At 45.4% G+C, this 27,865-nt stretch overlaps 1 long non-coding RNA gene across 1 annotated transcript in view; it reads left to right on the forward strand.

Annotated features, from left to right (window-relative positions):
• Nucleotides 1–27,473, forward strand: part of LOC128832929 (uncharacterized) — a 48,916-nt gene extending 21,443 nt beyond the window's left edge. Inside the window, exons 2-3 of the long non-coding RNA XR_008444085.1 lie at nucleotides 22,255–22,367; nucleotides 27,064–27,473. This is a non-coding gene — a long non-coding RNA (uncharacterized LOC128832929). The remainder of the gene's footprint in view (nucleotides 1–22,254; nucleotides 22,368–27,063) is intronic.
• Nucleotides 27,474–27,865: the final 392 nt, after the last annotated feature.

Below are 27,865 nucleotides of genomic sequence, written 5' to 3' on the forward strand. Positions count from 1 at the left end.
CATAGAATCATAAGGGACCTCAGGAGGTCATCTAGTCCAACTTGCTGCTCAAAGCAGGGCCAGTCCCCAGATTTTTGCCCCAGATCCCCAAATGGCCCCTTTAAGGATTGAACTTACAACCCTGGATTTAAGAGGCCAATACTCAAACTACTGAGCTATCCCTTCCCCTCAATGGGTCCTTCTGGGCTTAAGAGCTATAAATCACTGATTTTGCCAATTCATCCCCTTTGAACTAAATATTCTATGGGTTTTTGCCCCCTCCCTAGTTCTAGTTTCCTTCATCTTCTCAACCATCTGCTTCAGCTTCCCTTCTAAGTAGATAAAGTCACAGCTCTAGTGTCTCTTGGTTGGCCTCCTTGTTATAGATCCACTGCTCCGTGGCTTCTGTTGTGATTCTCATTTTAAGTCGCAGCATGAATCTTCTATGGCACTTTTCACGTTGTTGGAATCGCCAAGTAGTGTGGTTCTCTGTACTCAGTCAACATCTTGGTAGCTTGTACAACAGTGCAGGGAGCAAAGATCTTTGGATTCTGCCTTCAGTTTCTTTTCTACTTGTTTTTGAGTTGTTCATTTTTAATTTTTGTCACCAGATTGCTCACTCTCTCAAACGCATATTTTAACATCATCGAAGTCAGGCTTGGGATCCAGGTGGAAGCCTAGAGCCAGCATCACGTATTGTGTTATTTCCCTTCAGACAGAAAAGTTTAATTAGTTTATACACTCGATAAGAGCAAATGAGACAAATACATTCTAGGCACAGGAGGATACGATCCTAGCTTGTAATTGATTTATTTCTGCAAGGTAAAGCACACTATCTACATGGCAAATAGAAAGCAGCAAATATTTTGCATGAAAGGAAAATGATACAGCGAGCCAGATTGCTGAAAGGTGTTGACCACTTTGCATTTTACGATGGAAGGCTTCTGAATGATTGCTCAGTTCTGATACACAGGCTTAATCTGTCTCTATGCCAAAATAAAATAAAAAATTGAGAACAAATTCTCCCGCACCCGTCTCACTGGTGAACCATGAGTAGGCCTGATTAATATTTGGACGGGAGACCATGAAGGAAAAGCCTAGGTGCTGTAAGAAAAGGTCTTTGGAGAGTCACTAGGTGGCATTCTTTCCCCTCCGAGGGTACGTTTCCACTACAAAGTTAACTCAAGTTTCTCCACTTGGTCTAGCGCGAGTGAGAGCATCCGCACTGGAAAGGGTAACTGGAGCCATACTCAGTCACTGTGTCCACACTGACACTGAACTGAGTGAGGTGCTAGGCCTTTTGGGGGCATTTCCCTTAGTTCTTAACATTGCACTAGCTCAAGGGGCTGGTAATGGGATTTCAGAGGGACAGTCTTTCCCCCGCGCCCCCGTTGAATGAAAATCCGCAGAATTCAAGTTTTAGTTTTTTACACAGAGAGACGGATTCTTGTCTGGTGTAAAATGGTCTAGTTCCAGTGACAGAAACGAGAGCTCTGAGGATGATGGGACCCTCGATCTCTCCTTCCCCTCATTTCAGCAGGGCTATAACCAGGTTGAGGCATGCCGGTGGGACTGCTGGAGGCAAGGTTGCACTGCTACATCCTGCGAAGTAAATGCTGGGTGGAGGTAAAAAAGCCAGCACTGGAGAATGAAATTCTTCCCAGAACCTTTTCGCAAGTGCTAAAATTAACAAAGTAGTTTTAAAACATGCTTAGTATTTTCCAAGTGACTGTTCAGACTCTTAGTATTAAATGTAGGACAGTAGCACCGAGCAGCCCCAACTGAGATCAAGGCTCTGCTGTTCTATACACGGTGCAAACACCTTTTAGAGTCCCGGCCCTTACGAGTTTACAATCCAAGGCCCCAATCCTGCAAACACTGATGCACACACATGTGAGCAATGCTTTTGAACTCAATGGGACTGTAAAGCTAAGCAAGATACTGAAGTCGGGATATACACTGGGGACTTCCACAGGCTTAGATATGGTGGTCAGGGGTGTGAAGAAGTCGGATGCCTGACTGACATACCCGGGCTAGCAGAAGCCCCTAGTGTAGGCCTGGATATATCAGCAAAGCTGCGCTTTTACCGATATCACTTGTTTTGCTCATGGGGAGGAGGGGTTAATTTATTATACTGGTACAAAGTGCAGTTTTGCCAGTGTCGGTGATTCCGCATTGCCGATGTAGTGTCCTGGTATTCCTACGCCGGTAAAGAATTCCTAGTGTAGAAATGGCCTGAGGTATGTAAAGTTAACAACGTGCATAAGTGCTTGCAGGGTTAAATAGACGAGGCAGACAAAGGGTGCGAGCAGAGAAGTATTATTAGGCCCATTTTTCAGGTGGAGCAGTGAGGCAGAGAAAGATTTAGGGCCTGATCCAATGCACTGAAATCAATGGGAGACCACTGGTTTCAATGGGCATTGGATCAGGCCTACCCAAAGTCACACGGGAAGTCTTTGGCAGAGCCAGGAACTGAACCCTGATCGCTTGAATCACTGAGACTAGGTCTGCACTACAGACCTATATGAGTATAACTACGTCACTTGGGGGGTTGAAAAATCTACTCCGCTGAGCGATGTAGCTATACTGATCTAAGCCCCATGTAGATAGTGCTGGGTTGACAGGCGAGCATCCCCCTTTGACAGAGCTACTGGCTCTTGGGAGGGATGTGTGTGGATTAATTACGTTGACGGAAGAAGCTCTCCCACCGGTCTTCACTGAAGCGCTACAGTGGTGCAGCTGCACCGTTTTAAGTGGAGACCTGCCGCCAGGGCCAGTGCAAGGAAGTTTCGTGCCCTAGGCGAAACTTCCACCTTGCGCCCCGCCCCCCCCCGCCAGCCCTGCAGCAGCTCCCCACCCCCCCCCCCGCCCTGAGGCGCCCTCCCCCGCAGCAGCTCCCCCCCCCGGGGAGCCATGCAGCAGCTCCCCACCCCAGCTCACCTCTGCTCCGCCTCCTCCCCGAGCACGCCGTCCCCGCTCTAATTCTCCTCCCCTCCCAGGCTTGCGGCGCCAAACAGCTGATTGGTGCCGCAAGCCTGGGAGGCGGGAGAAGTGGAGCGCCTACCGCGCGCTCGGGGAGGGGGCGTAGGAACGCTGTAAAAAAAATTGGGGGCACCGCTTTTTGGCGATCCCAAATCTTGGCGCCCTAGGCAACCACCTAGTTTGCCTAAATGGTAGCACTGGCCTTGCCTGCCGCCCTGAATCAGAAGAAACAATGAGTCCAGTTAGAAAATAATACTAGCCTAGACCATCCTGGTGGCTCCCAGACAGCTGGGAGCAGAAGAGCCGGTTTTCATAAAGATATAGCCAGACTAAAGTATTATTAAAATGAATGAACACAGCATTGTGCCTGGTTCTCTTTAGGGAACATCTCGAAGTGAAATAGTAAAACGACAGGCACTAGCCCATGACAGGGCTCAGAGATTCCAAGGCCAGAAGGCACCATTGTGACCATCTAGTCTGACCTCCTGCATAACGTAGGCCATAAGAACTTCCCCAAACTAATTCCTGGAGCAGGTCTTTTAGAAAAACATCCCATCTTAATTTAAAAATTGCCTGTGATGGAGAATCCACCGTGACCTTGGTAAATCGTTCCAATGGTTAATTACCCTCCAGTTAAAAATTTACCCTTTATTTATGCCACACAGGCAATGAAAGGGTTACTTTCACCCTCAGGAAGGGTGAGCCTAAGGGGATGATTAGACTTTCTGGATGCACCTGAAGGGTGGGCCATGCTTAATTAAAGATGCAGTGCGGCGGGGGAAGGAGCTGACTGGTAACTCTAAAGAAAAGAAGCACCGATTAAAAGGGGGTGGTAGGGAGAGAGGGGAGCCTGTGAGCCTGCTTTAGTAGCAGAAAGCACAGATAAGGCCCAAAGAGGGGCTGTGGGAAAGGGCTTGAAGGAAAGTCAAGATAAGAAGCAGTCTAGGGAGGCCATGAGGACTCTGAAAGAGCAGACTTGCCCCGGGGGGGGAGGGATAGCTCAGTTGTTTGAGCATTGGCCTGCTAAACCCAAGGTTGTAAGTTCAGCCCTTGAAGGGGCCATTTAGGGACCTGGGGCAAAATCAGTACTTGGTCCTGCTAATGAAGACAGGGGACTGGACTCAATGACCTTTCAAGGTCCCTTCCAGCTCTCTGAGATAGGTATATCTCCATATATCAGGGTCCCTGGATAGGGACCCATGAAGAGAATGAGGGTTCCCCTAATAGCTACCTTGAAAAGGTAGTGTGGAAAGCCCTGACATGGGGGGGCTGAGAAGGGAAAAGCATTATTGAGTATAGAAGTGGGCCTCTCCAAGGAGAAAGTGCTAGGAGGTGTTGCTTTGCACAAGAGCAAGAAGACTCTGCAGGGTTGTGAGCCTGGGTGGGGATGAAAAGCTAAATTTGGTTGATTGGACTCTTTCCTTACCCCAGAAGGGGTGGGACTATCCATGACATGACCTGGCTGGAGGGCCAAGTCACAAGAAGAGGCAGACCACCATGGGGCTGGAGCTGCTGTTGACAGGAGGTGCTAGATGAGGCAAGCCTGCTTTGCTGTGCCCAGGCATGCGGCATGCACCAGGAGTGAATCAACACTTCTATATAGCCATTAGCTATATTTTTGGGAAATGTTAGATTCATAGATTCATAGATTATAGGACTGGAAGGGACCTCGAGAGGTCATCGAGTCCAGTCCCCTGCCCGCATGGCAGGACCAAATACTGCCTAGACCATCCCTAATAGACATTTATCTAACCTACTCTTAAATATCTCCAGAGACGGAGATTCCACAACCTCCCTAGGCAATTTGTTCCAGTGTTTAACCACCCTGACAGTTAGGAACTTTTTCCTAATGTCCAATCTAGACCTCCCTTGCTGCAGTTTAAACCCATTGTTTCTGGTTCTATCCTTAGAGGCTAAGGTGAACAAGTTCTCTCCCTCCTCCTTATGACACCCTTTTATATACCTGAAAATTGCTATCATGTCCCCTCTCAGTCTTCTCTTTTCCAAACTAAACAAACCCAATTCTTTCAGCCTTCCTTCATAGGTCATGTTCTCAAGACCTTTAATCATTCTTGTTGCTCTTCTTTGGACCCTTTCCAGTTTCTCCACATCTTTTTTAAAATGCGGCGCCCAGAACTGGACACAATACTCCAGCTGAGGCCTAACCAGAGCAGAGTAGAGCGGAAGAATGACTTCTCGTGTCTTGCTCACAACACACCTGTTAATGCATCCCAGAATCATGTTTGCTTTTTTTGCAACAGCATCACACTGTTGACTCATATTTAGCTTGTGGTCCACTATAACCCCTAGATCCCTTTCTGCCGTACTCCTTCCTAGACAGTCTTTTCCCATTCTGTATGTGTGAAATTGATTTTTCCTTCCTAAGTGGAGCACTTTGCATTTGTCTTTGTTAAACTTCATCCTGTTTAACTCAGACCATTTCTCCAATTTGTCCAGATCATTTTGAATTATGACCCTGTCCTCCAAAGTAGTTGCAATCCCTCCCAGTTTGGTATCATCCGCAAACTTAATAAGCGTACTTTCTATGCCAATATCTAAGTCGTTGATGAAGATATTGAACAGAGCCGGTCCCAAAACAGACCCCTGCGGTACCCCACTCGTTACGCCTTTCCAGCAGGATTGGGAACCATTAATAACAACTCTCTGAGTATGATTATCCAGCCAGTTATGCACCCACCTTATAGTAGCCCCATCTAATTTGTATTTGCCTAGTTTATCGATAAGAATATCATGCGAGACCGTATCAAATGCCTTACTAAAGTCTAGGTATACCACATCCACCGCTTCACCCTTATCCACAAGGCTCGTTATCCTATCAAAGAAAGCTATCAGATTGGTTTGACATGATTTGTTCTTCACAAATCCATGCTGGCTATTCCCTATCACCTTACCACCTTCCAAGTGTTGGCAGATGATTTTCTTAATTACTTGCTCCATTATCTTCCCTGGCACAGAAGTTAAACTAACTGGTCTGTAGTTACCTGGGTTGTTTTTATTTCCCTTTTTATAGATGGGCACTATATTTGCCCTTTTCCAGTCTTCTGGAATCTCTCCCGTCTCCCATGACTTTCCAAAGATAATAGCTAGAGGCTCAGATACCTCCTCTATTAGCTCCTTGAGTATTCTAGGATGCATTTCATCAGGCCCGGGTGACTTGCAGGCATCTAACTTTTCTAAGTGATGTTTAACTTGTTCTTTTTTTATTTTATCCGCTAAACCTACCCCCTTCCCATTAGCATTAGGAAGTGGATGTTGTCTTGCTGTGCTTCTCCTCCCCTCTTCCCCCCTCTTCCCCAATGCACACACACACACACTCCCAATTCATCTACATAAGCTTGGGTCTTAGTGAAATCTTGGCACATTGTGGCGAGACATCGTGCAGACATTTCATATGAGCAAAATTATTTCCCCCAACATTTTATTCTAGTAAATAACTTCTGCAGCAAATCTTTCAGCCAACCAAACAATAATGTAGAATTGTAAATTGGACTCTCTTTACAAGACATTTCTTCTGGTTCAGTGTTGTTGTTTAAAAAAAAAAAAAAACCCTTGAATTTCTGTGATATAAATGCATTTTCATGCCCTCTTGTGATGATGCTGATTTATGGTTTAAATGTGCTTTAACGTCTCATTCATCTGATACTCTCAATTAGATGATACAGGCAGTAATTTTTAATAGGATGTGTTATTTCTTACTTTCCAATGAAAGTTAGCTTGAGCACCTCAGATATGGAGATTAATCATGTTTAATAATTGATAATTGTTAATAATTAAATACTAATTCCACTTACTGAGTAGTGGTTCTATTTATGGGAATCATCTTACAGTTTATAGTTTTTGTGCAAAGTACTTAAAATGTACTATGTAGCTTTCAATATTGTTACCATTAATTTCAAAACTGCTAAAGGAGCACTGTCGACTTAAAAATCATACGTTATAAATACCTCTCTCCTGCTATGTGTATATCACACCAGACATTTTTAAAAAGGAGAAGACTCCAGGGGCTGAAATTTCCAAAGCAGTCTAGGGGATTTAGACACATTTCCTCCATTCACTATTTCAAAACTAGGAAACTGAGACATGTCTGCCATTAAAATCAATGGTTAGCATTAGCATAGGTGCTGGAACTAGAGGTGCTGGTGATGCTGCCTCACCCCTGGCTTGAAGTCATAGTAATAACCCAAATACATGGCTTATGCCTTCAGCACCCTGCCTATAAAAATTGTTCCAGTACCACTGATGGTTAGGATTTTCAAGGAGAGTAAGGCAGATAATCACCCAGTTTCCATTTGTGTCTTTGAAAATCACCCCCAATGTGTTTAAATCTCCTATTTTGAAAAAAATGTAGTCCTACTTTACTTGGTAGTTGTTGTTGTCTTTTCGTTTCCCTCTACCTGAGCAATGAAAAACAGGGGAGGAAGGATAGCTCAGTGGTTCAAGCATTGGCCTGCTAAACCCAGGGTTGTGAGTTCAATCCTTGAGAGGGCCAGTTAGGGATCTGGGGCAAAAATCAGTACTTTGTCCTGCTAGTGAAGGCAGGGGGCTGGACTTGAAGATCTTTCAAGATCCCTTCCATTTCTATGAGATAGATATGATCACTTTCAGTCTTAGCTCCCCATTCTGATTCCCCACACATGTGCTTAACTTAGCTATGTTGAGGAAGCCGCATTGATTTCAATAGGAATCCTCACAATAGTAAAGTTAAGCATGTTTACAGGATCCAGACCTTAAGTTCTTTGTGCTGTACTGTGCACGGAATGTTTATTTAGCATATAGATGTAATGCTGGGTGACTGAGGCAGGCTACGGGGCATTCCAGACCAGTAGTCAAGGGTACGTGAGTTGTCCAGTATCTGGCAGGTCAATCCGTATCGGAAGCAGTCAGGGGCAATTGTTGGAGTCCTTACAGGACTTGGTAGCTGAAAGAACTGATCCAAGGGGCTGGGGCAGTGGGTTGGTGAGGTGAGGCAAAGGGGCAAAGCAGGGCAGTCTATGCATGCCATGGCCTGTTGCTCAGACAACTTCCTCTTTCTGCTAGGGCCTTTACACAGTCCAGGCACCCAAAGGAAGTACTGCCTGTCCATGCAATCAGGGGTCGGGGACATGGCTGTTATGGGCCTGTAGGCCTGTAACAATAAGACTGTTGATCAAAGACAGTAGCTGAGGCTAACGATGCCATCTGTGGGCCTGGATTCAATAGTGAGGTCAGGACACAGGAAACATTTTAATTTAGGATTTAAGACTTAAATTGAAATGTATTATTTTTACTTGTTTGTTTGTTTGTTTATTTATTATGTATGACCTGAGCAACTAGGAGCCACTGGAGCCAAATTTGTCTCTTTAACAAAACCAAACACACAATTACTGATTTCTCCTCCTTTACTCACACTTGGCAAGCTGGGCCACTAAAATCAGTTGAGCTAATCACAGATGATCATACCACATCATGCAAGTAAAATGGGGCCAGATCAGACCCTAAGTAATATATCATCATTGATCTGGCAGTCTAGCATATGTCAGTTATCAAAGGAAAACACCTGGGTAGCAGAGAATTCCCCGGGTTTGGGGTACCGCTGGCTCTCATAGAATCGGCATAGGAAGTATGTTGGGGTTTACATGGAGTAAATGAGTATTGCTGCGTTCCTGTAATTCCTGGGGTGTAGAATGGACCTATTTGGGTCCTAAAATATAAGCCAGTGAGCAGTATGACCCCACAGATCATGAGTACAAAGGCGGGAAACAGCGATCCTCTCCCCACACACACACACACACACATCTCTCACCTTGCAGCCATCACGTTTAAGGGAGAGAAATCGGGGAAATAAAGAATAAACTTCTCTGGATCCTCCAGAATCTTATTTATGGGCTGGGCACAAAATCTTGTCCACTCCCACTTTTGTAGCTAATTCATGAGAGGTGTGCAAGTAGAAACGAATCTCAATTTGTTCACATCCTAGAGAAGCCACGTTGTACTAAACTTTCCAGGCGTGGCCTGTAAAATTTCCGAAGAAAGATCAATTTGTGTTTCATTTGATACAGACTCCCATGCAAAATACATTATGTAATACGACCAAAGGTGCCTAAATAACTGACAAAAAGATTGTGCTGTTCGAAAGTACAGTTTCATTATTCATGTTCTTTATGACAGTGTAATGTAGTGTTGTAGTAATTGGATATTGTAGATTAATAAACAATGGGTAATGGAATGGTGGCAGTGGGAATAGAGCATCGAATATCTCAGGGTAAAGCAATCTGTTCTAAAAAATTACATATGTTCCTTACTATACATGTTTCTAGTCGCATTTCAATTACTCCTATTATTCTGTCACGGTTGCATTACCAGAACAATGGGATTTACTGGATAATAATGGACCCAATTGGTAGTCTGGCAGGTACATGTATTTCAACAAATCAAAAATAATCTTTCATAAAGATTCAAGGAAGGATTTCCATCTTGCATTTTCTAGTAATTCATCAGCTTGTTCTCCATGGGCAAGATGCTTATTTCATTTACTCCAGACGAACTTCACGGTGAACTGCAGAGCTGCTCTTGTTCTACGTTGGTGTAACTAAGATCAGAATCCAACTTCATGTTTCAGCACTGCAGTGTAGCGTTAATTTTAGAAAGGAGTTTAAAAGCTGTGTAACACAGCACTGTTTGACGTCATAGGGGTTCACGTGACTCTTTAGTTCTGATTCATGTATTTTCACATCTATCGTGTTTTTGGTTTCAATGAAACCAAAAACTCATGCAAAACTTATCCAGAATTGCCAATTTTCACATCATCCTCATAGGTTTTGACACAGGACCAAAACATTTCAGCCTCTTGTTATTTACAAGCCTCATAAGTGGAGCTGACAAGGAAATTATATTTTCCTCATGAAAATTTTCAGGGTTTTGTTTTGAAAAACTGAACCCTTCCCTATATTTTTGGCTTGAAATCCAAAATGTTTGGTTGTCAGTAATTGAAAATTGAAATGTTTTCATTTTTTAAAACTGAAAACTTTGTTTTAAAGCTAAAATATTTGGTTTTCAGTTACTGAAAACCAAAACATTTTTAGGTTTTGGATTTTTTTATGAAAACTTGAATATTTGTGTTAAAAACAAAAAAAAAAATCTAAATTTCTTGTTGAAACCTCCATTTTTTTACACACAAAAAAAGTTTTATCAAAACAATTTCAACCAGCACCATTCACAAGCCTTCCAAAGATCTTTGGTTGAATGTCAAGACTGTAACAAAATCTGAAAGCAGGAGAACCGTGTGTGGTTTGGGGTATTGTAATAGAAGGTTCTCCCAAGCAACCACAGAAACTCAAAAGATTGAGATGTTTGGCACACACAGTATATGGATAACGATCAGAACCTCAGTCAAACTCTCTAAATTTCATTGTCTGCAGCAATGGGCTGATTTTCAAAAGTGACCACCCAAATTGTACCAGTAGAGCTTTGTTTGTGCATATGAACAAGAAGTTATGCATGCCACAGCTTGTCTGTTTTGCACCCACAAATGGGGACTGATGGCGTCTCACACAGTTAGTCATGGATTTATTTTACACACACAAGTTAGGCGGCTAGTTTTGTCAATTTGGTTCCACTCTACTTTTGTTTCATCAGTGAGGAAATTCTGGCAGAATTCCATCCAGGAGTAGAATACATGAATGAGATCAGTTTTAGCAAATTGAGAAATGTTACCTTTGGATTTTAGAGCATCTTTTTATTTGTTTATTTTTGTTCATCACAACGTGGCAGTAGTTTCTGCTGAGGTAACAATGAACTTATCATACAGACAACCCATGTCAGTCAGAGATGCAGCTACGGAGCATTTCCTTCAGCCAGCTTCCATCTCCATGCTTTTTTAAAAACCATGCTTCTGAGATGAGGGAGCTGTTTCAAATCACTCTAGCTACAAATGTGGCCCTTGGATAGTTAATTATTTGAAACATTCAACTCTTTATCCAGGACGCAACCGTTTTCCAGTAAACTCAGCCTGAAGACATACAGATGCTCATAGTTTGGCTTATTACTATTAATTAATTACTATTAATATTATAACCCACTGCACCAATGTGCAGCCTCTCACTCCGAGGTTTAAGAATTACTAATTGTGCATGTGAGTCCGTTTTTAATAAAAGCAAATATCCACAAGGAGCAAGGCACCCGCGCCTTTGACTTTACTAACCGAAAAACAGTTTCCGTTCCACATCAGCACATGTGATTTTGCAATGGTCCGAGTATTGTCATTTACCCTCACTTACCCCCACCAAACATCCTAGTATCAAACAAGGATCAACGCCTAATTCCAAAATTCAGACTGCATTGGAAATATCCAGCTGGTGAATGCTGTAAATCCTCTTAGCCTAAATCCTGGGTACTCTGTACCCTCCAGGGGCAAATAAAGAAATACACAGCTGGCCATTCCAGTTACTCTCTGGGTTACCTAGGGAGGTGGTGGAATCTCCTTCCTTAAGAGGTTTTTAAGGTCAGGCTTGACAAAGCCCTGGCTGGGATGATTTAGTTGGGGATTGGTCCTGCTTTGAGCAGGGGGTTGGACTAGATGACCTCCTGAGGTCCCTTCCAACCCTGATATTCTATGATTCTACTCATTCAGCTGGCCTCTTTCAAGTCCCCTCGTGCCAGTAATGCTGTGTTTCCACCACCATCAAATGACATCTCCAGAGCCCACTCATTCAGTTCCAGTATGACTAACTGATACGAACTTTGAAGAGAGAGAAAGAAGAGAAAAAATGATTCACTTGTATGTGATCATATGAACTCATCACAAATATCACCCTGAGGGGTTACACTTCCACCAACTCAGAGCAAAAATTGTTCTGCCTCACCGTGTCATGGGGCTAGGAGACATATCTTAGCATCAGCCATCCCAAATTTTCACAATGTGTGTTGATGTGCTTAACAGTTTACCTGTCATTTTGCAGAGATTAACTGGCAAATCCACTACTGTTTTCTATTCACCGCTGATCACTGAGATATTGGGTAAAATTTTCAACAGCACCTCAGTGATTTAAGAGCTTACGTCCCATTGACGCATAGGCTCCTGAGTGCTTGTTGCTTTCCAAAATGGGACTTGGCTGCTTCTGAAAGAAAATACTGATTCTATAGGTATGATCTATAGGTATGATCTCCTGTGCTTTTCCAACTGTTATCTAACCATGGTACTCTAGCTGTCACTAGGGGTCTTTTAGCATGCAACACCTGCGTGCACTTTAGATTTTACACATAGAATCATAGAATAGAATCATAGAAGATCAGGGTTGGAAGAGACCTCAGGAGGTCATCTAATCCAACACCCTGCTCAAAGTAGGACCAACACCAACTAAATCATCCCAGCCAAGGCTTTGTCAAGCCGGGCCTTATAAACGTCTAAGGAAAGAGATTCCACCACCTCCCTAGGTAACCCATTCCAGTGCTTCACCACCATCCTAGTGAAATAGTGTTTCCTAATATCCAACCTAGACCTCCCCCACTGCAACTTGAGACCATTGCTCCTTGTTCTGTCATCTGTCACACCTCTTTAGTGAGCATTGCCATGCATGTAGACAAGCCCTAAGTGACTTGTCTAAAATCACACAAGAAGTCTGGGGTAGAATGAGGATGGGAACCCAAAGCCTAAGGTAGTCCATAAACACTGGACAGTTCTTCCTCACTTCCATGCTAGTTGCATAGTGATGCAATACCCTCTAATAATGCATAAGCAGAGGAACAGCCTGGATTTTCATTTGGGGGTCACCACCCAAATCCACTTGATTTTCTAAGGATTATGGGGGAAAGGTAGACTTTATTTTCATTTCCATCTACTGTATTTACCTTCCCATTACCCTTTTTTTGGACATGATCAAGATTACAGATGGACCCAAAGTAACCCCCCATCCTGAATACAAATGCGCCCAAACTATGGGGGAGTTAAGATATGGCTCCAAACTTTGCAGCTTATCTCTACTCTAGGTGCAAGGCAGCACTTTAAAAGAACAATTCAGTCAACGCATAAAAAATATGAATTGCTGGTAAAACTTGTTCCCTCTGTGTCCTTGCCCTGCTCCGGCACATCATACATAGTCATTTCCCCAATGTGCATAGATTGGCAAGCTAGGAGATTGAGGGAGGCCATGCTTCAGTAATTTTCGCTCTTGCCTCTAGCAGTATTTGGATGTGCCACTGGCTCCTTGCCTTATTAACTGGCAGATTTTTCTGGGAAGATCTACCACTACCTGCTTTTCATCTGGCCAATGGAGATTTATTTGCCCTCTAGGCTATTCATGGGTCATGCCAGGTTATGCTTTCTTAAAACTTTGGTTTCCAGTTACCAGTTAGGAGTAATATGTTTTCTGATGGTGTATTTCTGAAATGTATTCTTTCTCCTTTGGTGTGAGATAGCAATGTGATTTCTCCACTGCAACCTTACAATAGCCTTGAGGACCATCCATGTTTCTTTGCTACCTATGGTTCACTCCTTTGTCCCATTCCAAACCACCATCTGTCAGGCTAAGAATGTCTGCGTAGGAGTCTCTTTGCAGCCCATAAACATTTGCTCCCTGATCAGAGTACAAGATTGCTAAAGTTAAACAAGACAAAGAAGGATTGTGCTGTTTATTCCAGTCCCAGGGAGCCAGAGACCAGGACCAATTATTTAATCTTGGTTTCCTATATCAGTTTATAGGTCTGATCTCTTCTAATCTGAATTTAGTTTGAATCTACAAATTAGTTTCTCTGGTTCTTTATCATCACAAGCAATTTACGTGACCTTATGTCACCTGTCATGATCACCAAAGGGTCTTGCAACACTGTTTTGAACTTGTGCTTCCAAATTTAGAATGAAAACTAACCACTAGAATGAAATTTCAAAGCATTCAAAATCTGATCAAACTCTCCTAATGGAGCTGAAGTCTAGCAACCACAAGAAACATTAAAAAGATAAATAAGAGCAACAAGAGAAGTAAAATATTAGCTACGTGTGTTATCTCTACAATCTGAAATGGATACAAGGTGACAAAGGCAGCTGGTGGACAATAAACACACTCTTCAGGATGGAAAGATTTTCCAGGATTGAGCAGCAAACACACTGATATAAAAAAGATTAGTTACAGTATGTGGTTTCCAGCTGAACTAATGAGTGTTGGGTTCCCCTCCCCCACCCCCTGCTTCCTCAGATAATTACAATGCTTTGCACTCAGAACATTTCATTCAAGGTTCTCAAAATGCTTTAGAAACATTGAGGTAGGGCTCTGCAAATGCCGTAAGAGAATTAAGTACCCAGATTCCATTGCCTTCCAGGGGAAGTCCGGCACTTATCTCCATTTTGCCTTTTTTGATCATCCCAGCCTAAATAATTAAGCCACACAACGTAAGCGTTTATCCCCATTTATATAGCTGGGTAAATGAAGAAACTTTCCCAGATCACACAGGGCTTGATCCAAAGACCACTGAAGCCAATGGGAGTATTTCTAATTATTTCAATAGTCTTTAGATCAGGCCCCCAGTAAATCAGTGGAAGACCTGCGAGTAGAAACCAGGAGCCCTGGGTCTCAGGCTTCCATGTTCTAAGCACCAGGCACCTTTCCCATCCTTTGGGTTTTTCCCATGATAATTACAGAAGAGATAAAAGGAAAGAGGAGGAATTGATGCATTACAAATTATTAGTAGCAGGTGGACTGAAACCAAAACCAATTATCTGCTGTGATGAAGACATGAAACTTGGCAATTCACAATTCTAAAACCAGTGAACCTAATCTGTTCCTATTCAGGTCAATGACAAAGCTCGCCCTGAATACAATAGGAGCAAGATCAGGCCCAGTATTGTGTATTTTTAGTACCTATGACATGCTGAGCTGTTGAATTATTCATCCATGAAGAATTTAGCTGATGAATTTGGATATTTTTATTCCCAGGCATGTATTCATAAAGTGGAACCTGCCCACCCCCATAGTGCTGTACAAGATACTCTCTGACCCAAAGAGCCTACAGTCTAATTGTGAAAATGATGCAAGTGAGAGCAGAATCAGACACACAAAATGATGAATCTGAAAAATATTGCATGTGACACGCTCAGCCAGGAGGTATAAAAGATTTGAAAAAGTCCATGCAACTCCGGTGCACACAAATAGAAATCCGCTGTGTTCATGAAGAGGCAGTCTTTTAACCCAGCCCTACTGGCCTTGTGTACCCCTAAATTCCCATTAGGTTTGGTGGGAGTTTGAAGTTGGCAAGGATGGCAGGATCTGAGACTTACTTTATCTAAGACAGCAATTGCCAAGTTTTATTGGTTCAGCTGCCGCCTTCTTTAAAAATGGATGTTTGAAGTACAACATGAAATATTTTTCTTTCTGTGCACATTTTTTTTAGGATTGGATAGGCTGACCTTCTATATTTCCAGACTCTATAGTAACATAAATGCATAAGGAAGCCTAAAATGTTAGATGATAACATCCTTTTTAAACATCTCAGGTTTCTAGACAACACATCGAAAAGATACACAACAAAGATACACAGCTGTTATTATTATTCCTGGCTTTTGTGCTACGCAGATTACCAGACACAAATAAGTTAGAAATGACATTTTGATATATTTTGGTAAGCTGCTGAACTACCTCAATGGCTTGACCCACCCACTCCTAGTCTTTATTCAGGCCTAATTTAATGGTGTCCAGTTTGCAAATTAATTCCAGTTCTGCAGTTTCTCGTTGGAGTCTGTTTTTGTTGTTGAAGAATTGCCACTTTTAAGTCTGTTATTGAGTGTCCAGGGAGGTTGAAGTTCTCCGACTGGTTTTTGAATGTTATAATTCTTGACGTCTGATTTGTGTCCATTTATTCTTTTGGGTAGAGACTGTCCAGTTTGGCCAATGTACATGGCAGAGGGGCATTGCTGGCACATGATGGCATATATCACATTGGTAGATGTGCAAGTGAATGAGCCCCTGATGGTGTGGCTGATGTGGTTAGGTCGTATGATGGTGTCCCTTGAATAGATATGTGGACAGAGTTGGCAATGGGGTTTGTTGCAGGGACAGGTTCCTGGGTTAGTGTTTTTGTTGTGTGGTGTGTGGTTGCTGGTGAGTATTTGCTTCAGGTTGGGGGACTGTCTGTAAGCGAGGACTGGCCTGTCTTCCAAGGTCTGTGAGAGTTAGGGATCATCCTTCAGGATAGGTTGTAGATCCTTGATGATGCGCTGGAGAGGTTTTAGTTGGGGGCTGAAGGTGACGGCTAGTGGCGTTCTGTTACTTTCTTTGTTGGGCTGGTCCTGTAGTAGGTGACTTCTGGGTACTCTTCTGGCTCTGTCAATCTGTTTCTTCACTTCAGCAGGTAGGTACTGTAGTTTTAAGAATGCTTGATAGAGATCCTGTAGGTGTTTGTCTCTGTCTGAGGGATTGGAGCAAATGCGGTTGTATCTTAGAGCTTGGCTGTAGACAATGCATCATGTGATGTGGTCTGGATGAAAGCTGGAGGCATGTAGGTAAGTATAGCGGTCAGCAGGGCCGGCTCCAGGCACCAGCTTCTCAAGCAGGTGCTTGGGGCGGCCGCTCCGGAGAGGGGCGGCAGGTCCAGGTATTCGGCGGCAATTCGGCGGACGGTCCCTCACTCCGCCTGGGAGTGAAGGACCTCCCGTCTGAATTGCCGCCGCAGATCGCGATCGCAGCTTTTTTTAGATCGCGATCCCGGCTTTTTTTATTTGTTTGTTTGTTTTGGCTGCTTGGGGCGGCCAAAACCCTGGAGCCGGCCCTGGCGGTCAGTAGGTTTCCAGTATAGGGTGGTGTTTATGTGACCATCGCTTATTTGCACTGTAGTGTCCAGGAAGTGGATCTCTTGTGTGGACTGGTCCAGGCTGAGGTTGATGGTGGGATGGAAATAGTTGAAATACTGGTGGAATTCCTCAAGGGCCTCTTTCCCATGGGTCCAGATGACGAAGATGTCGTCAAGGTAGCACAAGTAGCGTAGGGATGTTAGGGGACAAGAGCTGAGGAAGCGTTGTTCTAAGTCACTACAAGAACTAAAAACAACTAATTTCCCCCATACTAATTTGCCCCTACTGTTACTCACACCTTCTTGTTAACTGTTTGAAATGAGCCACCCTGATTACCACTACAAAAGTGATTTTTCATCCTGTTGATAATAGCCCACCTGAATTCAATTGTCCCACTTGGTAAGGCAAGCCCCATCTTTTCATGCACTGCTATATATCTCTTCCTCCTGTATTTCCCACTCCATGCATCCGATGAAGTGGGTTTTAGCCCACGAAAGCTTATGCCCAAATAAATTTGTTAGTCTGTAAGGTGCCACAAGTACTCCTCGTTGTTTCTGAGAGTTTTGAGTTTAATTTGTTCCAGTAACATGCAAAGCAAGTCACTGAGATGCCTCAGAGCAAGGAACTATAATATAAAAATATGGAGATATACCTATCTCATAGAGCTGGAAGAGACCCCAAAAGGTCATTGAATCCAGCACCCTGCCTTTACTAGCAGGACCAAGTACTGATTTTCCCCTAGCTCCCTAAATGCCCTCTCAAGGATTGAATTCATAACTCTGGATTCAGCAGGCCAATGCTCAAACCTCTGAGCTATCCCTGCCCCTCATGTGTGTTCACTTTGGTTTTGATATCTCTTGCCAGGGTCCAAAGCTTTTTTTGCTCCCACACTGCAAAATCAAAGGTACGTTTCTGTGAGCCAGAGCTTTCTGCCCAGAGGCAGACACTCATGAGAGCGACAGACCAGGCTGAGTGCATATTCCTGGTATTTATACAGGAATCAGGGCTCCTGTATAAATTTGCTCCCCGCAGACAGACACTAAATCCTATGAGCAGTGACACTGAGAGCTCATCTCAGGAGTTATTACATTCCTTATCGGGATGAGCAATCTCCTGGTGCTTGAGACAGGTCATCAGTCACTTTGAGCAGCATGCCATGTTTTCCTGCTGGGCTCAGCAGGGCTGACTCTTTTTATTTCCCAGCACAGAGTTCTTCTGCATGTTTCCCACAATGTTACTATGGAAAAATAGTCAAGTGTTGTGATTTGTGGCCCTGATCCTGCAATTTGTTCTGCATGGGCAGACCCATGCATCCATGCAGAGCCCAACTGAATTCAACAGGGGTTGACCCACATGGAATGTCTTGCAAGATCTGGGCCTTATACATGCTTCCTTGTCTACTGCTGGACTTCAGCACTAATTATAAGACTCCCATTGCAGGAGTTCTCAGACTTAGCTCCATCACTGACATTGTAAATGCTATGGGGCAGAGACTGTCACACCCTGTATGTACAGTGTCCCTGGATGAGGCCTCTAGGTGTTACCATCCTACAGGTGTTAAATAATGATGATTAACATCATTCCACTGTGATGGGGCATGCAGGCTAACAAGCTCTTCTGGGTTCATAGGCACAAGGCCGGTTCTGCTTGGAAGAAGCAAGCTTAAAAGGGAGAACGTGCCCTAGGAAAGGGTGGCAACTGGAGGAAAACTGCTGTGCCTCGGAGTTAGCTGACTCTCAACAGAGTTGCTGAGGAGAAGAGAGCTTGAAAAGGTCTGCTGCTCACAATGGCTCACCAGACCAAGTACAAGCCGATCACTACAGGGAAGGGCCAAAGATAAACTCCGATCCAGGGTTCAGTCTTATCTAACTGCCATAAACAAGCCAGACCTCTATAGATTGTCTTAAAGGAAAGTTCCCCCTTTACTGTCCCCTTAACTGGAAGATCCTGTACCTGAGAATCAAGAAATTCTGAAACAAGGTTCCCAAAGGAGGAAAATATTTTGGAAGAGGAAGAGACTCTCAAAACGCCCACACGAGACCCAGTAAAGGCTCAGCCTATGACATCCACTTTAATACTTTCTTCCTTAAGTCTTCGGACACTGACACTACTATAGTGTGACATCAGAGGTATCCAAAGCAACGAAGTGACCATATTGTCTAAAAACCCAACCAATTTTATAATGCATCCAGAACTCTAATCTGCCTGCCTTCCCTAGAGCTGGTGGCAGGCCAGGTTAAAGCCTACAACAGAACACTTTGTTTCAGTCATGTTCCCGAAGCCTCTCTCTCAAACCACACCCAACCAATGGGAGCCATGGGAGCCCATGCAAACATATAGGGGTGTGGTGGACAGTAGGCCACCAGTTCCAGTGGCCTACTTCTCCACTGAAGCAAGATACATGTTTAGAATATCGTGAAGGCCCCTAAGTCATTGTAGCTAATTGACCCTAGTTTGATGAGTTGAAAAGGGTCAGGCCTGGTTGAAGTTTTGAATGAATGTCCAGGTCTGTTCTCATTTTATCCCTACTTACAAAGAAATAATACTTACAAAGAAGGAATAGCTTTCACTTGTCAGTGACCGCTGGGAGGAGGTGTGCTCTGTCCATCTGAGCTACTAAAATGGGCTCCGTTACTGTAGTATCTGAGTGCCTCACAAGCCTTTTAATAGATTTATCCTCCCAGCATCCAGGGCCAGATTAACGTATAGGCAACCTAGGCATGCTCCTAGGTTCCAGTTTGGTGGTGGTGGTGGGCAACCTGAGTGGTACTGTGGCCTTGTGCACCCCGATTGCAATACCACTCACTCAAATTTGGTCCTGCCACCTTCCATCATTGTGGATGGGCAGCGAGGCCAAAACAGAGTGGCGCTGTGACCCTCTGTGCCAGGTTGCAATGGCACTCACTTAAATTTGGCCTGGCCAAGCCACCTCCTCCTCCCTGTCATGAAAGAGAGGCACCAGGGCCAAATCTGAGTGGGCAGTGGAACGGCCAGTACTGCTCCTCTTTGCTGCTGCTCTACTTCCAGCAGCCTATGTTGCCTCTGCTCTGCCCAGAAGACTCAGTGACAACCTCAAGTCCATCTACAAGTAGGGGAAGCTGCAGTCAGTGCCCATATGGGGGGACTTGTTGAGAGAGAGGTGGCTGGGGGTGAACATAGGAGAGTTTTGCCTACGACCCAGTAATGAGGAATTGAGGCAGAGACAGATTAAGGTCCAAGTCTTCAAAGATATTTAGGACCCTAATTTCCATTCCAGTAGGAGCCTACATTTCTTTGTGGCTTTAGGCCGAAACACTGTGTCCAAGAGCACACAGGAAGTCTGGTATAATTTGGTGATTACCAAAGTCCAACAGAAGAGAAGTCAGTTGTGTAATGAGAGGTAAAATAGTTGAGTCAGAGGTTATTGGCGTTTTTTGGGAGGGTGGGTCTAATCCTGCTCCACTGAAGTCAATGGAAACGTTGCTCTGGGAGAATAATTTTTATTATTCTAGAAAATTAAATTCTCTTTGCCTCGCGACCCTTTAGGGTTTGTTCTGCTGCTCTCTCATCTCTGGTCTTATTTTTGTTATTTTTAAACACACTGTCTTTATACAATGGGATATAATCCTTGAAGTGAAAGAAAACACCGGCTGTGAAATACGTTGGCTTTCCAACAGTCCTGCAGTCAACACATGCATTCCATTATTTAATTGATTGCAGATAACCTTTGGAAACTTGGATCACACCACCAGCTAGCAGCCAATTTCCACTGAAATCCAAAACATGTTTAAGGAGTGAAGTAATCTAAAATAAAATGGCTTTTTATTAATACTCTGCCAGACATGGCTGTTGTTCAAAAGGGAAACCACAGGGGTTAATCCAAACAGTTGAGCAGTTATTGTCAACAGAGGCTTGGCAGAGTAAATACCATTGTAATCTGGTTTTTGTGTTTGCAGAAAGAGTGTTATGTGTTTGTGTGGGAGATTTTTCTCTCCTCTTCTGAAATTATTGCACTATCCTTTCCAGATTTGCAAATAACTTAAAGGAATTGGTCTATTTTTAATTAAATATCTTGAAAAGAGGAAAAAATCTTGAGAGTGTTAATTGTCAGTGGAGCTGTTTTATTATAAGCAGGTCTGATAGCGCCACCACTTATTAAGGTGGCATGACACTTCCCATTATAAGACCCTGTTTTCAGTTTACAACTTTGCCAATATTTTTCTAAAAACAATACACTCTGGTTCCACCACAGGTGACTATGCTTGATACAGGGATCACAGAGGAAAATTCTTTGGCTTGTGCTATGTAGAAGATCAGACCAGATGATGATAATGGTCCCAACTGGCCTTAGATCAGTTGTGGGCAACTTGCAGCCCGTGGGCCACATGTGGCCCATCAGGGTAATTTGACTGCTAGCCGCGAGATATTTTGTTGATGTTGACCACCCGCAGGCATGGCCCCCCGCAGCTCTCAGTGGCCACGGTTTGCTGTTCCCAGCCAATGGGAGCTGCGGGAAGCGGCGGCCAGCACATCCCTGCAACCCACCACTTCCCGCAGCTCCCATTGGCCAGAAACAGCAAACCTCGGCCACTGGGAGCTGCGGGGGGCATGCCTGCAGACGGTTAATGTCATCAAAATGTCTCACCGCCTGCAATCAGATTACCCTGATGAGTTGCAGATTGCCCACCACTGCCTTAGACTCTATGAATCTATCATCGAAATATTTTTGCACAGATGAGCTGTGTGCCTGGCTGGTAGAGAGCTCAGCCTGGCCATTGCAGCTCTATTCCCTACTGTATGTTTCCTAAGGTTTTCTCCAGAAAGTTTGGGGCTTTCTGCTGTTTCCCTTAGGAGACCATTCTACCGCCTGATAGATCTCAGTGTTAGGAAGTTTTTCCTGATAGTCCTGATTTTTTTCTTGACTATTGCTCTGCTGCTAATTTTAGTTTTTACCTCTCCTACCCAGGGCCACACAAGTTTTTGGAGCACCTGGGATGAAAAGTGAAACTGAACCCCCACCTTCCAAAAAGCCTGGTTCATAGGCCCCTACATCCATGCCCTCCCAGGAGCCGCCTCCATTGAGGGAGCCCCCTACCTTTTCCACCCCACTTCTTACCTCGCCTTTCCCAGCTAGTGAGACTTGCTCTCAGGTGCCAGGTCCATCCTGCTTCCTGACTGGACCCGAGCACTGTGAGAAGCCACCCTGGTTTTGGCAGCCAGCAGACAAGAGCTCAGCATGTGTACACACGCCAGATTGCCACACCACTCAACTCTGGGCCAGCCACCCCCTGCCTCCTGTGATGACAGCAGGGCAACCAGACCAAACCTGTGCAAGGCTCCAATCCCACATGCCAGGTTGCATATTGTTCCATGGGTATGGGGCCCTCTCAAGTGGATGGCCCAGTGCAAACTGCCTCTTTTGCCTCCCCTTCTGGGGAGCCCTGCACCTACCACCTTGCCTAATTTCTCTCTCTCCTTGGTGTTGGAACTCTTCAAGTATTAGCAGGTTCTTAACATGTCTCTTCTCTATTCTCTCTTAGCCAAACCATGACTTTGCATCTTGAGGAAACAGACGAAAACCCAAATATCTGAACAACCAAGACATGCATCTGCCTAAAGCATATAAACTCAAAACCATATATCTCTAACCCAGGTACCTCTTTCGTCTGCCCCTTCTAGGTGTATATTATATCCTCACTTGCCTGCCATGCCTACCATTTAGGTAGTAAGGCGAGGGTGGTGGCTTCACAGACTACTTTGTAGAACGTGTTCCATGCGTATGGTGCGGCGTGGAAGAAAGCACAAAGGTGTTTGTGGGAGAAGCAGACAAATGGGCATTACTGATGGAGTTGAGCAGGTACAGGAACAACTCACTAAGGGGCCCTGATCCTCTCCCATTGTCGTCAGTGGTTCAGGATCAAGCCCTAAGAATACAAGAGCAGGTAAGCAGGGAGGATCAGAGGAGTGAAGAGACCCGAAGCTGCAATGCTCACATAGCCCGAAAGAATTTGATTGCGACCCCAAACCAGGCAAAACCGAGAAGTTTTGTTTGCATTTTGCTTTAAGGGTTTGAGGATCATTGAAACCCCCAAATCTAGAGAAAATGTAGAGGGGTGTTAGCTGAAACAAACAAACAATAAAAGTCCAGGGCAAAGCCCTGTGAACCGAACCCATGGAATTTCATGCAGATCTGGTTATTTCTGGGTTTTAAAAGATTCTCTTTAACCAGGCCATGTTCAGTGATCAGGTGTCAATGGGATAAAAGGACCAGATGTGGCAATGGTAACATATTATGCAGTGCACTGTCAAAGTGCTGTGCAGGGAAGAACACAGGCATAATCCGATGCTGAGACACGTCTGCTTTGTTTCCACTGTAAACATTCTCCAGAGGAAGAATCTATTAGGGTGCATTTAGTTCTAAGCGAGCATTTTTATGCAGTTAAAAGAAATTGGCTTATGCCATTTGCCTACAGAAGACAACTGATGCACTCGCTACTGAGAGACATTTGATTTCTCTGCTTGGCATCCTTAGTTCATTTTACAGGCTGTTAAAAATCTGAGGGACTGTGTATCTCAGAGGACATTTAAAATGTAGCACGCTTATTTTTAAACTAGAAGTGAGATCTTTGGACGACAACTTGTCTGGAGCCACGCTGCTTCAAACTGTCACGGGAGAGTATTTTTGTCCTTATAGTAACTTATAATTAGGTTTCTTTTCAGCGTGAAACTCTCCAGATCCACACTCATGCCTAAGACCTGTCAAAATACACAAGGGCTTGATGGGAATAAATCCAAAGCAGCATTGCACAGAAAGAGGTGTCACAGCTAGAGGTTTCTTTCTGTCTTTGAATAAGGACAGAAACAAGAAATTACTTTAGGGCCACACCTTGCAGTTGCCAGTTAGTCAACATACCCTTGGATGTCCAATTATGCCCATTCCTATCTAAGGGTATGTCTACACTACGAGAGTAGTTCGATTTTACTTAAAGCGAATTTGTGGAACTGATATTACGAAGTCGAACGTGTGTATCCACACTAAGGACAGTAATTCGACTTTGTGAGTCCACACTAACGGGGCTAGCGTCGACATTGAAAGCGGTGCACAGTGGGCAGCTATCCCACAGTTCCTGCAGTCCCCGCTGCCCATTGGAATTCTGGGTCGAGCCCCCAATCCCTGCTGGGGCAAAAAATGTGTCGAGGGTGGTTTTGGGTAACTGTTGTCATTCAACCCTCACTCCCGCCCTCCCTCTGTGAAAGCGCCGGCGGGCCATCAGTTCGCGCACTTTTCTGGTGATTGACAGCGCGGACGCCACAGCACCGCGAGCATGGAGTCCGCTGTGATCATCGCTGCAGTTATGGCCGTTGTCAACACCTCACGCCTTATCATCCACCTTTTTCCGAGGCAGATGCTGAGAAATCGGGCGAGGAGGCTACGGCGGCGTGGTGAGGACATTAAGTCTGAGAGGGGCACAGACCTCTCACAAAGCATGGGACCGCGCGCCGTGGACATCATGGTGGCAATGGGTCATGTTGATGCTGTGGAACGACGATTCTGGGCCCGGGAAACAAGCACGGACTGGTGGGACCGCATAGTGCTGCAGGTCTGGGATGAATCACAGTGGCTGCAAAACTTTCGGATGCGTAAGGGAACTTTCCTGGAACTTTGTGAGTTGCTGTCCCCTGCCCTGAAGCGCAAGGACACCCGGATGCGAGCAGCCCTGACTGTCCAGAAGCGAGTGGCCATAGCCCTCTGGAAGCTTGCAACGCCAGACAGCTACCGGTCAGTCGCGAACCACTTTGGAGTGGGCAAATCTACCGGTCAGTCGCGAACCAATTTGGAGTGGGCAAATCTACCGTGGGGGTTGCTGTGATGCAAGTAGCCAACGCCATCGTTGAGCTACTGCTCTCAAAGGTAGTGACCCTGGGAAACTTGCAGGTGATCATAGATGGCTTCGCTGCGATGGGATTCCCAAACTGCGGTGGGGCTATAGATGGAACTTACATCCCTATCCTGGGACCGGACCACCAGGCCAGCCAGTACATTAACCGAAAGGGCTACTTTTCAATGGTGCTGCAAGCACTGGTGGACCATAGGGGACATTTTACCAACATCAATGTTGGATGGCCGGGCAAGGTTCATGATGCTCGCGCTTTCAGGAACTCTGGTCTGTTTAGACGGCTGCAGGAAGGTATTTACTTCCCGGACCACAAAATAACGGTTGGGGATGTGGAGATGCCTATAGTGATCCTCGGGGACCCAGCCTACCCGCTAATGCCCTGGCTCATGAAGCCCTATACAGGCACCCTGGACAGTGAAAAAGAACTCTTCAACTACCGGCTGAGCAAGTGCAGAATGGTGGTGGAGTGTGCTTTTGGACGTCTCAAGGGGAGATGGAGAAGCTTGCTGACTCGCTGTGATCTCAGCAAAACCAATATCCCCATTGTTATTGCACGTTGCTGTGTGCTCCACAATCTCTGTGAGAGCAAGGGGGAGACGTTTATGGCAGGGTGGAAGGTTGAGGCAAATCGCCTGGTGGCTGATTACGCCCAGCCAGACAGCCAGGCGATTAGAAGAGCCCAGCGGGACGCGCTGTGCATCCGGGAAGCTTTGAAAGCTAGGTTCCACAGTGAGCAGGGTAACCTGTGACTATTAAGTTTGTTTAAACAGAAGCTGAACCTGCCCCCGTTTCTTTACCCAGTTAATGTTGACTATCCTCTCCAGTTACCAACTCCCTTCCCCCCTTCCAACACACCTTTAAAAATAAAATAAATGAAACTTTGTTCATTAACACCATTTTCTTTATTAAGGATTTCGTGGTAAAGTGTGGAAACTGGGACGCAGTCTGTGGTGGGGAGCGGGTGTAGTGATGGAAAGGACGCTTCTAAACTCGAGGAATGACAGGCTCCTGCTCCTAGAGCAGTCCGCAACAGAGCCTGCCACCCCTCCTTTTCAGGACTCTGTGTGTGGGGGCTATGTGACTTTGTGGCGGGGGAGGGCGGTTACAGATCCCCTGCTGCGTGGCTCTGTCATCCAGGCTAAGGACTGCTGCATAAGATCTGTAACCGCCCTCCCCCACCACAAACTCACATAGCCCCCCCCACACAGAACATGAAAACCACCTCCCAGACTGACCAGGGTGCCTAATGACTGCAATGTGTGTGTGACCTGCTGCTGAACCTGCCCCCGTGTCTGTACCCTGGTAAAGGTGACTGTCCTCTCCAATTACCAACCCCCTTTCCCCCCCTTCAAACACACACTCTTTTAAAAGAACATGATGGAAACAGTAATTAACAGAAACTTATTTTTTATTGACAACTACACAGTTAGGAGATGAAACTGGGGCGGGGGCTTGGGTGAGGTGCTTTTGGAGTGAAGGAAAGGACGTATCAAATCTTTGGGAATGAGAGCCTTCTGCTACTTGAGCAGTCTGCAGGGGTGGAGTGACTGTTTTCATGGCCCCTGCCGCCCCTCCTTCTTGGGACTTTGGGTGAGGGGGGGATGGGACTTTGTGGTGGGGGAGGGCGGTTAGAGATAGAATGCAGCGGGGCTCTGTCCTCCTGCCTCTGATCCTGCAGAACATCTACAAGGCGCCGGAGTGTGTCCGTTTGCTCCCTCATTAGTGCAAGCAGCGTTTGAGTCGCCTGCTGGTCTTCCTGCCGCCACCTGTCCTCCCGTTCACTGTGTGATCGCTGGTATTGCGACATGTTCTCCCTCCACTGGGTCTGCTGTGCCGCCTCGGCTCGGGAGCAGCCCATAAGTTCTGAGAACATCTCGTCCCGTGTCCTTTTCTTTCGTCACCTGATCTGCGCCAGCCTCTGGGAGGGGGATGCCGGGGTAGCTCGGGAGACACTCGCAGCTGTGGGATGGGAAAAAGGGAGTGAATTCCTCACAAAGATACAGTTTTGCAAACAATGAATATAGTCTCTCTGTGAACAAGACCATGCGCAGTACCTATCACATGCGCACTCAATACAAGGTCAAATTTTTGGCCTTCCCATTGAGTGCCTGGAGTCTTGCTGTACAGATCACACAAGTGGGGCCGGACAATGGAATTCGGCTAGCAGGCGGACATGGTAAGCCGTAGACTTTTGGCTGCTTAAAGCTTAATTTATAGCAGTGCCCTCCTTTCACGTTCCAAGCAATGCTCCTAGCGTTGGCCAGTTCCTGCTGCCGGCAATCCAGCCAGCATGAACTCTGCCCTTGTCCCTCCCCTCTCGCGGCTGTCCCCGGAGAAGTTCCCTGCATGCTGCCCCTATCCCGCCTCCACCGCGTGGCTGTAAACCGCTGGTTACAGTTATGTAAAGGAACAGGCAATCAGTCCCAATACTAACATTCCCCTAATTCACAGCAGGTCACCATGAGTGATATCACTCTGATGAGGATTTCGGAGACAGAGAAAGACCGCATGCTGCGTGAATGCCAGCAAACACCAGGGCCGTATGCCGCCATGCTTTGCGAAGCAATGATCCCAGAGTACTTGCTGCTAGCCTGGCGCGGAAAAATTTCCTACCATGGAGGACGCAATAAGGCTGCTCTCCCCAGGAACCTGATGCAAAGGCTTTCACAGTACCTCCAGGAGAACTTCCTGGAGATGTCCCAGGAGGATTTCTGCTCTATCCCCGGACATATTGACAGAACTTTCCAGTAGCTGCACTGGCAAGGACTAAAAACTAAAGCGCCTAGGGCAAACTAATCATGAAAAACCCATTGTTAAGATACCATTCCTATTCTGTTCAAAATAAATGTTTAACACACGTACCTACTGATCCTTCCCCTGATTCACGGTCCGGGTTACCGCCTTGGAAGGGTTGGTAGGGGATCTCCGTGAGGGTGATGAAGAGATCCTGACTGTTGGGGAAATCAGCGTTGAAAGCGCTGTCGACTACCTCGTCCTCCTCATCTCCTTCCTCATCCTAATATTCAGCAGTCCCTTTGTCACACAGCAACTGTGGGGACACTGACAGAGAACGCAGGTTAAGCACCACATTTGAATTCAAGTCGTCTAACCTGCTGCTTATGGCATTCCTGAAGGCAGATATTCAATTAGGCCGACTCTGGTGTGCAAACCTTTGGTTGACATTAACAGCTCTTATTTATTTTGTTAATATTCCGTGTGATTGCACTGAATTGTCTGGGGGAGCAGTCCAACA

Source organism: Malaclemys terrapin, chromosome 2 (genome assembly GCF_027887155.1).
Source record: "Malaclemys terrapin pileata isolate rMalTer1 chromosome 2, rMalTer1.hap1, whole genome shotgun sequence".
Lineage (NCBI taxonomy): Eukaryota > Metazoa > Chordata > Testudines > Emydidae > Malaclemys > Malaclemys terrapin.